Below are 18528 nucleotides of genomic sequence, written 5' to 3' on the forward strand. Positions count from 1 at the left end.
TGCAGCAAGAATAGGACACAAGCCAATTAAAAAGCAAGTTGACAGTCAAATGTATTCTGATTTCCTTTTTTTAGTATGGACTCATGACCTGTGTGTGTGTGTGTGTGTGTGTGTGTGTGTGTGTGTGACTCCAGGAATCCTGATGCAATACAGACGATAGCAATGGGCCTTTAAATATGTTTTCATGTACCACTAGCTGGCCCTGCACGCATTGCTGTGCGTTAGTCTGTGAAATGGAGGGTAATAGCCCCCTTTCAGGTCCCCCTGAGCCACAGAGTCCCCCTGAGTCGAGGCGAGATACTGTGGAGAGGGCAGATTTCATCCCTGTGTTTCCCCCCCACCCTGTTCTGACCCATTACGTATCCCTGCCCCCTATTTGGCCCCCCATCCCCCCCCCAGGAAGGCCCCTACCTCCACTTGTTGCTGGAAAAGGCCTGCTTTCAGTTCGTTTGGTCTTCAACACCTCTGCCGGATGTATGTATGTGAGTGGTGGATCTCGTGGTGGAGGCGGGGTTTGTGGGTGTGGTGTAGATTTCACAGGAAGGGAGGGGGTGTACTGTGGGAGGAAATCCACTTGAGGGTGCTGTTTTACTTGGTTGAAAAAGAGGTTTGTACCTGCGGGGGTGTGAGATTTGAGGGATTTCTTTTTCTAAAAACGCTCAGGGAGTGGCCTGGATGGTTGTGTCAAAATTTCAAGACGATCGGTCATGCGGTTATGGAGAAAAGTGGATCCTGCACTTTCACGATTTTTACATTTATATATACAGTGGTACCTCTACTTACAAATAACTCTACTTACGAATTTTTCTACTTACAAATGGAGCTCCATCCGCCATCTTGGTTGCGGTTTAGATAGGATTTTTTCTACTTACGAATTTTTAGATAGGGTTGCTTCGACTTACGAATTTTTTCTCCCAATGCATTCCTATGGGATTCGACTTACAATTTTTTTTGACTTACAAATGTGTGTTCGGAACGCATTAAATTCGTAAGTAGAGGTACCACTGTATATAGATTAGTTCAATGTCTATTTTAAACTTAGGATAAGTTTGCACAAAAGCATCTATTTACTGTATTTCAGTCACAATTTTCAAACACTTGTAGTTCCCAAATGGTTCAAATAAATAAGTAAGTAAGGCGAGAGAACCCCTTGATATCAGGCTTACAAACTGAAAAAACAGACTAGGAAAACATAGAGGAAGGAGATTAAGTTATTCAAGGTCAGAACAAAGTGGTGAGCTTTAAGAGGGTGTTTATATCCAGTTCAGGCCAGGCTTATCTTCCCTTGCTAGTGATCATGCTTGATAAGCAATTGGTGGTTTTTGTTCCTTTGACTGATGTATGGGCCAGAGTGTTCTTTCTCCTTGCATTTGCAGTCTTGGGGTAACAGTCAGCTGGAGCTGAGTGTTCTTTCAGGCAGCAAGAAGAGAAGCAAGAGTTCGCTGCAGCTAGCTCCTCCTCTAGATGGTGCCATGTGGGTGTCATCATTCCTCTCCTTTTCCTTCCTGCTACCCCTAGAGCAGGGGTCTGCAACCTTTAAGACAAAAAGAGCCACTTGGACCCGTTTCCGAAGAAAAAAAATAAACTGGGAGCCACAAAACAGGGACGTAATTAGAAATCAGAGGGCCCCATAGCAAAATTTGCTATGCCTAATAATCAATGCCCCAAAATGCCATAGAAAATTAATCAGGGCCCCAGTGTACCATAAATCATAATCAGTGCCTGATGTAAATAATAATTAATAATGAGGGCCCAATGTCATCCTCATCATTATAAAAATAACTTTGAGTTTAGGCTTCCTTGATTACTGGGAATGGATACCAGCAACCACTGCCTTATGAGTTTGGGCTGCCTTGATTACTGGGAATGGACAAAACTCTGACTCCCTTATTAGGACACCTGTATGGTTTCATGTGTGTTGCTCCCATCAAGTGAACTTATAAAATTTCCTCATATTGAATCAACCCATTGATTAATACATCTACCTCAATCTCCTGACCAGGCCGGCAGGAGCAGCAGCAAACACGCGCTCCGAGCCCGCAAGTCTTTCTGCTGCTGGGCAGGAAGAAGCGTGCCCGTTTTAAAAAATAAATAACTCCGCCCCCGCCCCCGTGAGCCTATTGGCTGCAGAAATGCAGTGGGGAGGGGCTGATGCAGGGATGGGGCCGACCATGCTCCCCGGGCTGCTAACATCACATTGCGTCCTTTTTGCACAGCGCACGCGCACAGCAGAGTTGTGGACTCCGGCAGGCGCCGTGTGGGGCACAGGCGCACAGCGCGCCGCCGCAGCTGTGTGCTCCGGCGGCGGTGGGCACCGCGCGAGTGTCTGGCGGGCGTGGCGGGCTCTGCCGCATGGCTCAGGTGCCGCATGGCTCGGACGCCTCCTCCCCTCGTATCCGCTCCGGAGCCGCAGCAAAGGTGTAAAAGAGCCACATGCGGCTCCGGAGCCGCAGGTTGCAGACCCCTGCCCTAGAGGCAATGGGGTGCAGCCTACCCTCTCTATTCTGCTGATGGAAGCCTTTACTCATCACCTCAGGGATAACATTGGATGGTACCCCATGGTGCTGAAGAAAGCAAGCCAAGGAGAAAGTAGAACTGGGGCTCTGCTCTACCGGAAGGGAAAAGGTGGGCAGGCAATGTTGGTTCTGGAGGGCAAGGTAGGAGGCGGTAGATGCAGACATGAGACTCTGATAGGAAATTGGTTACTTGTTTTGTTGTACCTAGCAGCCCAAAGCAGGCAATGGGGGCAAAGAAACTAAGTCAAAATAATGAACAGGGGTTTCCCAATTATTTGCCCCAAGCTTCGGTTCTAAGCAAAAACCATCCACCAAGTTATCATGCTGTAAGAGGCAGAGAGAGCACCTTTTAGGTTTCATATGTAATATACACTTGCATGTAATGCTAACTCTGCCCGTGTGCTGCTTTATTAGGGCTGTCACTAGATTAAATAAATGCTGGTTGATTAAACTTGCGTAAGCTTGAAATTAATAGTTTCTGGATCAGGCTACTGAGGAGGGCTTACTAATTTCAGTGGGACTTCACAACCAAGCAATGCTGCAGAATTGCAGCTTATATGGAGATACTTCATGTGCTGATCGTCCTTTTTCCTCGCCAAGCCAACTCAATACAGAGCAGCAATGCCTCCAAGCACATGGGATACCTTTTGAACATCTGTCCCTGTTCCGCTGCCCAAGGACAAAGGATGGCAGGTACCAACCTTGAAATGTGGAGAGAGAGAAGGGGGAAATGACTTTTCTACAGCAATAGGAAGGGGGAAAGCCTTCAGTTGATTAAACTGCAGCTCTACTTCAGAGACTATTTCAGAGCTGTTCGGCAGTGGAATTTGCTACCAAGGAGTGTGGTGGAGTCTCCTCCTTTGGAGGTCTTTAAGCAGAGGCTTGACAGGTATATGTCAAGAATGCTTTGATGGTGTTTCCTGCTTGGCCCTTGGACTGGATGGCCCTTGTGGTCTCTTCCAACTCTATGATTCTATGACTCATCTTTCATAAGCAAAATATATTACACTTTAAAAAAAAATTCTTCACTGTTTAATTTTCAGGGCTGGCTCTACCATTAGGCACCTAAGGCAGCAGGTGCTTTGATTTCACTTGTAATGTAACAATTACCATGGAAAATATGGATTGATATACGGTAATAGAGTTTGGAGAAGATGTGAATGATTGTAAATGATCAAAATGGGACTCCAGGGAAGGGGTGGGGGGAAGTCCTGAGATTCAGAGGAATCTCTCTATATGCATATGTAATTGGTTTTTACAGTACAAAATTATTTTAAAAATTCAAATAAAAAAAGGCAGCAGATGCCGGGGGGGGTATTGGCAACAGCAGTAGCCCCCAACCCCAACTCTTCCTTTTGAGCCTAGATAGGATCAGATTGCACATGTAATTATTCATGAATAAATGCACACACACACACACACACACACTCCAAAAAAGAAGAAAGGACACAATGTGTATATTCATAGGATATAATTAGTCACCAACCTTTTTAGGGTTGTTGGGGGGGCAGAGTTTTGGGTCCCACCCCCTCTGAACACCTCTTTCCTCCATTCCAAGGATCAGCCCATCCCATTGAAAAACTGGATGCACATCTTTTGCTTTCCCAAGTCAGATCCAGTATAGAAAAAGTGTCTCTCCTTGAATTTCCTCCTCCATCTCTATTCAAGCGAAGGAAAAGGTAACCAGCCTCGACCAAGAGAGCAGGAAGCGCAGTCAGGGGGTCAGAGGCTTAATGGGTGCTAGGAGAAGACTTTGTAGAATTTTACAAGGCAGGCTTAGGCAGTATGTGGACCGAGAACTCCCAGAAGTGCAAGCTGGATTTCGAAAGGGCAGAGGAACCAGAGACCAAATAGCAAACATGCGCTGGATTATGGAGAAAGCTAGAGAGTTCCAGAAAAACGTCTACTTCTGCTTCATTGACTATGCAAAAGCCTTTGACTGTGTCGACCACAGCAAACTATGGCAAGTTCTTAAAGAAATGGGAGTGCCTGATCACCTCATCTGTCTCCTGAGAAATCTCTATGTGGGACAAGAAGCTACAGTTAGAACTGGATATGGAACAACTGAGTGGTTCAAAATTGGGAAAGGAGTACGACAAGGTTGTATATTGTCTCCCTGCTTATTTAACTTATATGCAGAATTCATCATGCGAAAGGCTGGACTAGATGAATCCCAAGCAGGAATTAAGATTGCCGGAAGAAATATCAACAACCTCAGATATGCAGATGACACAACCTTGATGGCAGAAAGTGAGGAGGAATTAAAGAACCTTTTAATGAGGGTGAAAGAGGAGAGCGCAAAATATGGTCTGAAGCTCAACATCAAAAAAACCAAGATCATGGCCACTGGTCCCATCACCTCCTGGCAAATAGAAGGGGAAGAAATGGAGGCAGTGGGCTCCTTGATCACTGCAGATGGTGACAGCAGCCACGAAATTAAAAGACGCCTGCTTCTTGGGAGAAAAGCAATGACAAACATAGACAGCATCTTAAAAAGCAGAGACATCACCTTGCCGACAAAGGTCCGTATAGTTAAAGCTATGGTTTTCCCAGTCGTGATGTATGGAAGTGAGAGCTGGACCATAAAGAAGGCTGATCGCCGAAGAATTGATGCTTTTGAATTATGGTGCTGGAGGAGACTCTTGAGAGTCCCATGGACTGCTAGAAGATCAAACCTATCCATTCTTAAGGAAATCAGCCCTGAGTGCTCCCTGGAAGGACAGATCGTGAAGCTGAGGCTCCAATACTTTGGCCACCTCATAAGAAGAGAAGAATCCTTGGAAAAGACCCTGATGTTGGGAAAGATTGAGGGCACTAGGAGAAGGGGACGACAGAGGACAAGATGGTTGGACAGTGTTCTCGAAGCTACGAACATGAGTTTGACCAAACTACGGGAGGCAGTGCAAGACAGGAGTGCCTGGCGTGCTATGGTCCATGGGGTCACGAAGAGTCGGACACGACTAAACGACTAAACAACAACAACAACAGGAGAAGACTTTAAAGTAACAATGTTGGCGGTCCATTGGATATATACCTTATATTATATACTTCTCTGACTCTACCTCAGTACTTTGGGATTTGGGGCAGCCAAAACTTTAGTCCTATGGGAAAAGAAGACAGGTGCAAAAGTAGTCTTGATGTTTGCTATACTGCACTTATTGAGATGAAATTTTCCTTTAAAGCCAATTTTGTGACTTTTTTTGCCGGGAGGGGGGCGCCATTTGCTACCCCATCTTAGATAGGAAAATGTCTCCATTCAGCCTTATTTTAGACTGTGAGCAGGGTGTTCTAGACTGGTGACTGGGAGCAGCTGCTGAGACCATATAACACTGGTCCTGAAAGACCTACATTGGCTCCCAGTATGTTTCCAAGCACAATTCAAAGTGTTGGTGCTGAGCTTTAAGGCCCTAAATGGCCTCGGTCCCGTATACCTGAAGGAACGTCTACACCCCCATCGTTCAGCCCGGACACTGAGATCCAGCTCCGAGGGCCTTCTGGAGGTTCCCACACTGCGAGAACTAAAGCTACAGGGAACCAGTAGTGGTGGTAGTGGTGCCCACCCTGTGGAACGCCCCTCCCACCAAATGTTAAGGATATGAGTAATTATATAAGGTTAGGTTGCTGAAATGAAAGCTAAGAAAGAATGGACTGTGCGTGTGTAAAGGACTTTTGAATTCAGGTTGGTTCTGGTACTAAAAACAAATCCCTAGGCTAGGCTCAGAGGCAACTCTCTTCTTTAATTCCAATGCGTGTCTATTGTGCCTGGTTTTGACTGGTCGGGGTTCATGGGCGTAGGCAGGGGGGGCAGGAGGGGGCAGCTGCCCCCCCCAGAAGCAAAAAAATTAATGTATTTTACAGACCATAACCAGCACTTTTCCCCTCCAAAAACTGAAGTGGAAAAGGCTTTGCTTTAGCAAGAGCAGCTAAGTCTCCGAATGCTGGGGGGGGGGGGGAGAGACAGCAGTAACAAAAACACATCAAATAAATAAAGCAAAGTGGCTATCAGTAGTTAAGCAGTTAAGACAATGGAGCATATATCCCCAGGCAAGATTTGATAGCTGACCATTTCACCCTATTGTTCTTAAGTGGGACTTGTTAATGAGCATTCAGGAGCATTAAGAGTTCTATTGGCGATTTAATGAGGGTGCAGACTCAGAGGATTCAATTTGACTAAGGTGGCTCTGCAAGGCTAAAAGGAAGTGAATAAGAAAGGGGGGGGGCTGTAGCTTTGACAGACACAGTGATGTTTATAAAAAGCATTGGTGTTCCAGTCTGCCCCTCCCATAGCTGCCAAGTTTTCACTTTTCTCGCGAGGAAGCCTATTCAGCATAAGGGGAAATCCCTGTAAAAAAGGGATAACTTGGCAGCTATGGCCCCCTCCTCCTGCATCTGTATACTGTAAATCAGGGGTGGCCACCTCCCAAGAGACTCTGATCTACTCAGAGTTTAAAACTGGGGGTGATCTACCCCCTTTTGGGGGGTTCGGGTCAAAGCTGTTGAGTTTTTTTTAAAGGAAGGGAAGCCCTGTTTTTTTGGGGTTTAGGTCAAACTTGTTGAGCTTCTTTTAGGAGGGAGGGAGGCCCATTTTTGTTTAGGGCTTCAGGTCATAGTTCAATTTTTTTGAGGGAGGAGGAAAATTTTGGGTGAGCTTTTTTTAGGGGTGCCAGTGACCTACCAGTGATCTACCACAGACATCCAGTGATCTACTGGTAGATCACAATCTACCTGTTGGACGTGCCTGCTGTAAATCAAGCAGAGAGAAAGCTGCTTACAAGGCTCCTGTACATGCAGAGTTACAGCGTCACCCAGAGGCACCCACAAATATGAGTTATTTCTCTATTTCTTCCTTCCTTCCCTCCCTCTTCCATCCTTAATAAAATACGGGGGGGGGGGCAGATAACCCCACATAGAAAGTCCATCAACATGGGGGGATGACTCTTTCAAATACGGTATTTACCAGTAATTGGGGGGGGGGGAGAGGCACCTAGGCCTCTAGGAGTTGGCTGCTATGCCTAGGAGTAGGACAATTCAAGAAAGCAGAACGATGCATATGGTATGGTAATATATCAATAGAATCGTAGAATTGTAGTCGGAAGGGACCACAAGGGTCATCTAGTCCAACCCGCTGCAATGCAGGATTTTTTTCCTAAGGTGGGGCTTGAACCATGGTTGAAATATTATGCTGATATGCAGCAACGCCTCGGAGCTGTCGTAGCTGCGGCCATGCCTTGCCCCGCCCTCGCCCGCCCTTCCACCCCCTCTCGCCTGCCCGACCGTCCTGTCCTCTTGCTGCAGAGTTCCAGCATCACAGCGTCATCCAGAGACACCCACAAATATGAGTTATCTCTCTATTTCTTCCTTCCTTCCCTCCCTCTTCCATCCTTAATAAAATAGGGGGGGGCAGATAAGCCCCACATAGAAAGCCCATCAACATGGGGGGGATGACTCTTTCAAATACGGTATTTACCAGTAATTGGGGGGGGGGCACCTAGGCCTCTAGGAGTTGGATGCTATGCCTAGGAGTAGGACAATTCAAGAAAGCAGAATGATGCATATGCTATGGTAATATATCAATAGAATCATAGAATTGTAGTCGGAAGGGACCACAAGGGTCATCTAGTCCAACCCCCTGCAATGCAGGATTTTTTTCCTAAGGTGGGGCTTGAACCATGGTTGAAATATTATGCTGATATGCAGCAACGCCTTGGAGCCGTCGTGGCTGCGGCCGTGTCTTGCCTCGCCCTCGCCCGCCCTGCCACCCCCTCTCGCCTGCCTGACCCTCCCGTCCTCTCCAGCCAAGCAGGGTAGCCGCCAACGCTACCAGCCCCAGAAGCACAAGGTGGCCGCTGCTGCCACCGCCACGATGTCATCAGGCCCGTTGGCCCTTTAGCCCCGCCCACTTTGTGGCCCCTCCCTTCTGTGCCTTGGCCCCGCCCCTGAACGACCATGGCTTGCCCCCCCCCCCTAGTTTTGATCCTGGCTATGCCCCTGTCGGGGTTCCAGGAGAAAAGCAGCAAAGTAGAGCTGACAAGCCTGAAGTTCGCCCACTCCTGTACAGTGCTAAAAAGTCCGTTCTGCTTAAAGGAATGCCTGGAATAACACAACTAGAATGCGTGGGGAGGTTTTGCGGCAGTCTCTATCGCCAATCATTTTCTCAGCTAACACTATTAGGAGTTAGGACATGCGGCAGTGCGCAGCCTGTAAGCTCTCGCCCACTCATTTGCTACATAAGCACTTTGCGGAAGCTCCTTGGGGGGGGGGGACTTGCTTTAAATAGAGCAGCATGCTTGGCTCAGTGGCTTCCAGTATTACTTCATAAAAGACTACAATACCCAGCACCCACAGTTACTTTCTCAAGTTTTAGTCGGAGCTTGACGGAAAGGAGGCACTACAAACCCCCAGGAGTCAGAAAACACATGCAGCGAATGCCCTAATCTTCCAGTTCGTTCCATAGATAAGGGTGCAATTGCAAACTCCGTATTGCTTGAAGGAGTGGTGCGAGACCTTTTGATCTAGCTTAATTAGAAAACTGTTGAAACTACTATCTCTCTCTCCCCCCAACCCGGAATATTGCGTTCCCAGAGCGAAAGCGATCTTTTACTGATCTGGAGGTCAAACCTGATGATTGAGGCCACAGTTTCAAAAAGAAGAGGATTTTATGGCGCTGCAATGTATTCACTTTTATGATTCAGGAAGAAGTGTGCATGCACACGAAAGCTCATACCAATGACAAACTTAGTTGGTCTCTAAGGTGCTACTGGAAGGAATTATTTTTATTTTGTTTCGATTCAGGAAGAGTACGCGGAATGAAGCAACCTTTAAGCCTGAGATGGGAAACCTGCGCCCCTCTAGGTATTCTTGGACTCCAACTCCCATCAGCCCCAGCCAGCATGGCCAAAGATCAGGGATGAAAGGAGTTGTGGTTCAACAACGTCTGGGAGAGGGGGGCACCGGGTCCCCACACACCTGCTTTATGCAAAGAAGCACAATACGTATCTGCAGACCAGTTGGTTGGTGCCCTAGAATTCAATAAAAGGAGGACGTGGGTGGGATTCCGGAGAAATAATTCCTATCTCAAATGATGGTTGTTTATTAAGGAATCCTGCCATCCAAGGTTCTTCATTCGTCCAAAACTTAACCGCGAAATAACAGATACCAATACTATACAATGCTGGACTGTCCCCTCTGTTTCCTCCCCGCCCTAAATCTACTCGAGACTCCGAAAGCAGTTCATTCAGGTCGTTGCACACCGCTATCTTTAAGAGGAACGGAACACAGGGTGCAATTCTGCGTAAGCAAAGCCTCGTTGCCCTTCACTGGTCTTCTCAGCTGAGAAAGAAAAACGAGCATGTCCACCTGGGACCTCCCGCGAGGACCCTACAGGAATTGCTTCCTCCCAGCTCACACGCCCTGTATTCCCCGCTGCACGGTGCCCCACTACCTCCCTCTCCGCGTCCTCCGGCGCGGCTGCAGCCGGGAGTCCCGGGGTTTCTGGTGGAAAGAGCGTGGCGGGAGAGCTGTCACTTCCTCTGCGAGCGCAGCATGCTGGGAAATGTAGTCTCGCCTCCTTCGCAAAGGGGAAAGCGGGGGGAGGGAAGGCGAGAGCGAGCTGGAGACTCCGACGGGCCGCCTAAGTGACAGCCGCGGGGCATGCCGGGAGTAGTAGTCCCGCCGGCCGGAGAAGCCGGCCCGTGCCCGGATTGGCAGCGCGCTCCGCGCTGGGCGGCGCTATAAATAGCTGCGAGAGGCCTGGTTGGCTCCTCCCCCACGCCGTCGCGTGGTGCCGTCACTTCCTTCCCGGCCGGAGCTGGCCCCGCTCATTCTCTTTAGTGTTTGCCCTGTGTCTGCCGCCGCCGCGACTCGCTCGCCTTCCCCCCCCTTTCCCCGGACCCCCCCCTCTTCGGCCTGCCAGCTGCCCATGGACTGAGCCGCCCCACGGCCCGCCCGCCAAGACGAGCCGGCCCGGGAGCCGCAGCCCAAAACAACCGCCAGGTGAGGGGCGGAGAAGCAGCGGGCGGGTGGGCAGCCGGGCAAGCAAGCAAGGCGGGCGTCCCTCCCAGCCGCCCCTCGCCCGCCACTCCTACCGCGGCGCTGGGATACGTGGGAGGGGAGAGGCCTCCGCCGGGCCTGCACTTGGGGTTGGGCCTGTGGACGGGGCGCGGGAGACGAGGCTCAGGCCCCTCCGAGCGGCTGCCGGGGTGGGGGGCGCGGGTGGGTTGCTGGCAGGTGGGGGGCTCGAGGCTGCCAAGCTCTGCCTCCCCCTCCTCTTTCTGTTATTTAGGGGAAGGGGTCAGTGTGGGCTTGAAGACCCACCACTCCCCACTTTTTTCGACTCCTAGCCGCCTCCCCTCCTGTCCATCCCGGACTCTTACCGCCGCCGGCTCGCTCGGCCTCCTTGCTCTCCTCGTGTCCTGCTCGTGGGCTTTCCAGAGGCACCTGTGAGAGAGCAGGAGGACGGGCTTGGGAGGCCTTCAACCCCCACCCCCACCCCGTGGCCTGATCCTGCAAGGGTCGCTTTACGTTTTCCTCCTGGCCGGCGCTCCTGTTAACAGGGATCTTCGCCGCGCGCATAGCAAAGTTCGTGGCGGGCAGGGAGAGCGTAGGAAGGGAAGGTTGCGTTCTGGCTATCCCGAATTACCTGTGCAAAAAGGGGGGAACGGGGTAATTGGTGACAAATCTCTGCACAGTGGGCTGAAATAGTACATGTCTCTGCCCCAGCTCTTCATCTTGCCTTTCTTGATCGGGTGAGATTGTGCAGCCTGCTCAACGTTTCTTGATAGTCATGTGCATTGTGTTCTTAATATGTACATGCCTTGCCAAGTTCCCTGATGTTCTCGTCTTGTACCTGCGCGAGGCAGGTGGTAATGCTTCTCCATCCTGAGTTGTGTCAGTTGCAGGGCATGTGCATTCTCATTTCCCTGATCAAGAAAATAATGCTGGAGTGTAGAGCCTGTAATTTAAATCCTGTAGTGTCTACTGGATCACACTTTAGTTGCTTCAGGCTTCTCCCAAGACTTGCTTTCTCCAAGATAGCCTTGGAATATTGCTGTCAAGTTTCAGTTTAGTTGGGGGGAAAGTCTGTTGTGTTCTCGCTTACAAACATAATGCTTTCATCTCCTAATGGAAGTAATGAATGGCTTAATGGCTCTAATGGTTTAATCTTTGCCCACAAACTTAATTGGTCTCCTGTCGTTTAACTTTAGCAATATGAGCATGCTTTTGATGTGTACTCTTTTCCACTTCAGCCTGGAACCAGAACCACTTCTGAAACTTAAATAGTTTTGTATTTGCATATATTGCTTCATCTTTGGTGATATGAATTTTTCATTTTATTTCTAAGCATTTATATACCACTTACTACTTCGGTGTGCAGCAGTGTGCAGTCTAAAAAACAAAACAATATATCTTTAATACATTAAAACCAAAACAGAACCTGAAACCAGTAAAGCAGCATTTGAAAAATGCATAGAAGCAAATAAAGCAAATTCAGAAGATTCAAATATGTGAAGCAAAGCCAGGGTGAAAAGATACGTCTTCACAAGACTTCTGCAGCAGCTGATGGTTGCTGCTTCACATACAGCAGAAGGAAGGGCATGTGATATTCTGTAGGATGCAGTGCCACAAGTAGAATTTCCTGAGATGATCTAAGTACAGGGGCAGGTAGTCTTTCAGGGTTTTATATGGTAACAGGACCTTGAACATGCTCTGGTACTGATTGGCAACTGGTGCAGTTCATTCAGTTCAGATGTAATATGTGCACATCCTGGTGCTCCACTCAGCAGCCTGGCCACAGCATTCTGCACCAGCTGCAGGTTTGGGACCAGTCCCAAGGGGAGACCCACATAGAGCACATTACAGTAGCCATGTGAATCACAGTAGCTAACCCTTGTCCAGGAAAGAGTGTAGTTGGCATATCAGACTAACACTGTGCCCCAATTTGATGAGTGCTTCTAGTGGTTTCATATAGTTCCATCTACTCCCATGAAAGGAGCAGATTCATCATTTGGGGGTGTTCCTGGATTTAGTACTGCTACTAGAGGCTCAGGAGGCCTCAGTGGCTCGTTGTGCCTTTTCTCAGCTCTGGCAGATTCACTAGCTATGACCTCTTTAGGACAGAGAAGATTTGACCACAGTATTGTATGCTCGGATAACTTCCAGAGTAGATTATTTCAACATGCTTTACATGGGGCTTCCCTTGAAGACGACTTGGAAACTTCAGTTGGTCCAAAGTGCAGCAGCTGGAGCTTCCATTTAGATCTCCTATAACCCCTCTTTTAAAACAGCTGCACTGGTTACTAGTTCATTTCCCGGCCCAATTCAAAGTTCTCTCATTAGTATTTAAAGCCCTATTCAACTTTATTCGGGCCCCAAATATATGAAAGACCACCTCCTTCCCTACAGACCCTCTTGCATGCTGAGACCAGCAGAAGGGGCACTCTTGGAAGTTCCTGCAGGTGACAGCCTGGAGAGGGCATTCCCTGTGGTGGCCTCTAAACCCTGGAATTCCCTCCCCACAGAGTTACCATATGAGAGTTACCGTATGTCTGGCACCTCCGTTATGCACCTTCCAAAATGCTGTATAATGGAGGTGTGGATCTTTAGGACTCACCTTATTTTTTTTATTGCAACTTTAAACTGTTTTTAATATTGTGCTTTAATGTTCTAACCTGCCCTGGAACCTTAGGGTGAAGGGTGGATAATAAAAAAATATTAATAATACTAAAAAGGGGGCAGATGCATAATCTCCCAATCTAGTTCTCTGAATCAGTCCTGTTGAGTAGGAATTATAGCAAACAATACTTTGTCACAGCCACATTGTCACACTTTACTATCAGTTTGAGAACTTGAAAATATTTTAATACTGTGGGTTTCATGGAATAGTAAAGCTAAATCTTGTAGAAGTTAACTGGTAGTCAAGAGACCAATGCGATTTTTGATATATTTAAACTATCAGTCTGGTTGTTTTAATTCATGTTCTAAATAGCACTGTATGGTGACCCTCCAAACCAAACACTTGATGAAATAGATATTCAACACTGCACCAGAATGTTTTAACATTTTTTATTAAATTCAGCTTTGTTGGACTGTATTTTGTGCTATATATTATCAGACATTCATACCTGACTAGTAAGATGCTCTCTCAGATTAAAGCTTTAATCTTAATAACTCTTACTAGGAAATGTCGTATAGAACTTAGTGATACTTAACACATGATAGGACTGTGAAGGGGAGTAGGAAGTGATCTCTAAGTGAATTTACACTTTTGTGACACTAGTAAAGTCATGTTCCAAAGACTTGCTGGGGGATGATTAATGCATGGCCTGTATATCCCTTGATTACACAACATCTGACAAATAATTGCTAAGGGTGTGAACTGAATCTGTTGAAAAACATTGTTTAGGAGTAAATACAGATCTATCTGTGATGGCTATTTATACATGTGTGAAGCTGCAGACAACAAGTAATAAATGCAAATGTGTGAACTTGTTTGTAAAACCTAGCGCTGCAACCCCAGAGTCGGACACGACTGGACCTGACGGTCAGGGGCCTTTAAGATTAGTTTTAGGCATATGCAAAAGTGTCTGAAGTGCAGTGTGAAGAATTTGTCCCTATCAGTTCCTCTGCTGCCTAGCAAAACTCTTACCGTAAGTAAACTGAAAGCGATTGCAGGAACAAACTAAAGTGGGGCCATAGAGGATATTCCTTCGACACTTCCTTGAGTAGTATACAATGGATGATCCATAACATCAAAATTGTGATGGTCCAAGTATGGCCTCGTGCAGTGTTCTTCAATCTTGGATCTCTAGATGCTGTTGGACTACAGCTCCTGTCATCCCTGACCTTTGACCGTGTTTGCTGGGGATGATGGGTATTGTAGTCAAACAATTATGCAAACAATATCTGGGGTCCAAAGGTTAAACCAGGCATCCCCAAATTGTGGCCCTCGAGATGTTTTGGACTACAACTCCCATGATCCCTAGCTAACAGGACCAGTGGTCGGGGAAGATGGGAATTGTAGTCCAAAACATCTGGAGGGCTGAAGTTTGGGGGTGCCTGGGTTAAACAGTAGCCTAGTGTATTAATCTCCCCCCCCCCTCTTTTGGACCTGTTGGATGAGAGGAAAGAGAGTTGCAGAAATGGAATTGAGAGCAGAGCCCAGAGACTTTCTGTGGACCAAGGTTGCTCACCCACCACTGCTCCTGCTGCTGCTTCCTCCCCGAGTCCTAGAATTCAACTTGAAGTTTAGCCTACAAGATGGTACCTCCTTCTGGTTTTTTTTGTACTAAATATTTCTGTTTGCCTTTCCTTTTTCTCCATTTCATTATCTTAAAAGTTGATAGTGCTGCTAGTGTGACCCACCATAGAGCATCGCAACCTACCAGTTGTTTCGCATCTGCTGTACATGACCTTACTTATTGTGCTATTGCAGACAGCCGGAATTGAGTTAGGGTGGCAATTTCACTGGTTTCAGAAGCATTAATGCTTTTTACTTTTACATTATAGCATGGTGTGCTGTTGAAAGTCTCGAAAGAGGCAGGAGGTGTTTCCATTTGTACAATTGTGCAGTTACAACGAAAGGATTGCTGCAGGTACCATCGGTATTAGCCATCAATTTTGGAATTGGCAGTCTCTCTTAAAATATGCTTACCCTGATATCTTTGTGTTTGGCAGACTGAATTCTTTCCATTTCAAAGTGTTTGTGTACCTTTTGACATGGAGCATACAGGCTAAAGGGACCAGGAAATAGTGTGTGTGTGTATTTTGTTGTTTTTCACTTTTTACAACTACAGAATGCATTCCATCAGGGAACTCATAGGTACAAATATTGCTCGAATGAATGGTAATTGAGCCAAAGCACTGATGCATACCCTTCATTTCACTTCCTTGAAGAATACCTATATAAGTCAGTAGCAACAAAACCAGAGTCTTGTAGAGGCTTAACATTGGGCAGATTTATTATGGCATAAGCTTTTATTGATGCATCCAGTGGCTTTTGCTGTAAACAATTACCTGGTTCCCCATATTTTAATTTGAATATTTCTAAACCACTATATTTTAAAATGCCATATTGATGGACAATAAAGGTACAACAAATAGCTGGAGACAAGAAGACCCGGGGGAAAACTAGGTTCCCCACTCCCAGTTTTTCTGGTTTGGTCCCCACCACCACCACCACTGGTATGCCTTTCACATATCTAGATATTGCCTATCTTTCTGGGGAAACCTATAAATAATAGCATCCAACGAAATGTATACGTCTTCTCAGCCTGTCTTACTTCAGAGGGCAGACTTTAGACTGAACTATTAAGGCAGTTCTTACCAGTTAATTCTTCCCTGTTCTTTTTCTTTTTTAATTGCTTTTTAATGAGTTTTAAAATTGTTATTAATATACATATTCCATTCACTCTAACATATATTGTACACATATATAAGCCAAACAATAACAATACTGTATATTCCTGTGTATAAGACTACTTTTTAACCCAGGAAAATCTTCTCAAAAGTCGGGGGTCGTCTTATACACTGGGTCGTATTTCTTATATGGCGAGTATATCCCAAACTCTATATTTTAACTGGAAAAGTTGGGGGTCGTCTTATACGCCCAGTCGTCTTATGCGCCGGAATATATGGTATTTCTTTACAAGTGACTTCCCACTACCTCAGTGCGACTTCTTGTTTCTTCCTTCTCTTTTCAACTGTGTTGTTTTTCCTTATTACCCTTCTCTTACACAATATTTATTATCTATCTGTTCTTTACTTTGCAAAATTTAGTCGAAACATATCAAGGATTTTATTTGAGAACAGTGTTTTCCCATATAATCTTTTACATCTGAAGGCAGCTTTGTTTAGGGAAGTTTTTAATGTTTAATGTTGTATTGTTTTTTTAACATTCGGTTGGGAGCCGCCCAGAGTGGCTGAGGAAACCCAGCCAGGTGGGCAAGGTATAAATAACAAATTACTACTACTACTACTACCACACATTCCCACTCCTTTTCAAATTTTTGGTTTGGTTGGCTCCTAATTGCCTCTGTCATTTTTGCTAATTCCAAATACTCACACAGTTTGATTTGCCATTCTTCCTTTGTTGGTGACCTGTCCCCCTTCCAATTTCTAGCGATTAATATTCTTGCTGTTGCTGTAGCATATAGAAACACCCTTTTTAATCATTTGAAATATCAGTTGTCATAATGCCCAGAAGAAAGGCTTCAGGTTTCTTCTCAAATGTTTTTCTGAACATTTTTTTAAAAATTCGTCGTAGACAATATTTCCCCCAAAATTAATTTTGCCACAACCCCACCACATGTGGTACATCATTCCTTCCCCTTGATTACACCTCCAGCATATACTTGACTTTGATTTATATATTTTAGCCAGTTTGCTGGGGGTTATGTACCACCCGTATAGCATTTTCATGAAGTTTTCTTTTATTGTGTAGCAGGCTGTAAATTTTAAATCCTTTTGCCACAATCTTTCCCAATCCTCCCATCTGGATGGAGTGCCCAATTCTTCCCTGTTCTATCCCTTTTAGCATGTCATAGTACGAGTCCCTAGACATGTACTGTCCAGCACAATGAAAATGTAGTTGGTATATCTTAAGTTCCTGGGGTTTTGAGGAACAGTGTTCTTTAGAACCACAATAAGATTGAACTGTAGGTTATCTGTGTTGGTAATAAGTGAACCCCTGAAAATGTTAATGATAAAAACATTCAGGACTCCATAATGTACATGTTAAGGCCTGAAAATCAAGTACAGTCTTCTGGGTTTCTGGCGTTTTTCCTGTTGTTATTCTGTCTCTCACAGCTACAATAAACCTACCATTAAAATTATGGACTGGTCATTTCTTCGTCAGAGGGCAAACGGGCAAATTTAGCAGGGGATCAAATACTTTTTTCCTTCCCTGTATGCTTGAATCCAAATTATTCTCTCTCTCTTTCTCCACACACACACACACACACACAATATTGGCGAACATATAGCACATACCACAAATATATTATTGAGCGTAGCACAAATCATAGTGGTAATAATGTAATCTTGTAGTGCATTGGTAATTGACAAAGCGCATAGTGAACTGATTTAGGATGGAAAAATCTCAGCTGAACAAACTTTATTTTAAGAAGCTTATTCTCTCTATTTATTTGGCTTTCATCAGGGTGGCTCAATCATGGTCATATGTTGCTGGCCTAACAGCCTGACCATCAAGCTCAGTGGTCAGGTAGGAAGGAAATCGTAGTCTAGCAACATCTAGCCAGCGGTGGCTGTCAGCAAATAAAATACTGTATGAGCATGCACTTGCACTTGGTGTTAGGGAGAGGCAAGAGTTCTTTCCATCACCCAACTCAGTCTTCATGTTTGTTCCATTGTAGAAGAACAGCTGTGAAAATTCTAAAAAGCATATGACTTGTTGTGGGTTGTGTGTTTGGGGCTTTTCAGCATCCAGCAATTTCTAACAGGTCAGTCTCTGCAACCCAGGCCAAGTAATGCCAAAACAAGAAAGCAGATGTGTAGAAAAAGTACCTACAAAGTAAATTAAGATAGCTCTTGCAAGCAAACTAGCAAAACATGAGAGGAGAGGTGGGTTCTTCTTCTGTCTTGCAGTCATATGTAACACTGACAATCTGCACTGTTAGGAACATCAAAGCATGTCCATGTTTTTAGGAAGAGGTCTGGCCAGTTTTGCCTGGAGCAAGAGAGAACTTGATCTGTAAGCAATTGGTGAATAATTGGGCAGATTGCAAACTTTTTTTTGGCTTGCAGTGTAGTTATAGAACTTCTGTAGTAGATTATCTAACCCATGTAAAGCTGCTGTTGCTATTTCCATTTCAAAGTTATTTGCTACCTGTTATTGCATGTGAATTGTGTAAATGACAGACATAAGACACCTATGTCCCTAGGAACGTAAAGGTTAATCGTTCAGGCAGTCGGGGAAACAAGTACTTAAATTCTCACCAATTACTGTATTCTGTAGTACAGGCATACCCAAACTTCGGCCCTCCAGATGTTTTGGACT

General features: G+C 45.8%; 1 protein-coding gene across 11 annotated transcripts in view; it reads left to right on the forward strand.

The window, feature by feature from the left end:
* Positions 1-10335: 10335 nt before the first annotated feature.
* The window catches only part of STAU1 (staufen double-stranded RNA binding protein 1), a 50344-nt gene continuing 42151 nt past the window's right edge, over positions 10336-18528 (forward strand). For 8 of the 11 annotated variants that reach the window (XM_035123764.3, XM_088674612.1, XM_088674613.1 and 5 more), the window contains exon 1: positions 10336-10508. The gene's annotated coding sequence lies outside the window, so the exon portion shown is untranslated. Of the gene's footprint in view, positions 10509-15020; positions 15107-18528 lie in introns of all 11 variants that reach the window. The other 3 variants (XM_088674610.1, XM_088674615.1, XM_088674614.1) reach the window with 1 other exon arrangement.

Source organism: Zootoca vivipara, chromosome 7 (genome assembly GCF_965207765.1).
Source record: "Zootoca vivipara chromosome 7, rZooViv2.hap1.1, whole genome shotgun sequence".
Classification (NCBI taxonomy): domain Eukaryota; kingdom Metazoa; phylum Chordata; class Lepidosauria; order Squamata; family Lacertidae; genus Zootoca; species Zootoca vivipara.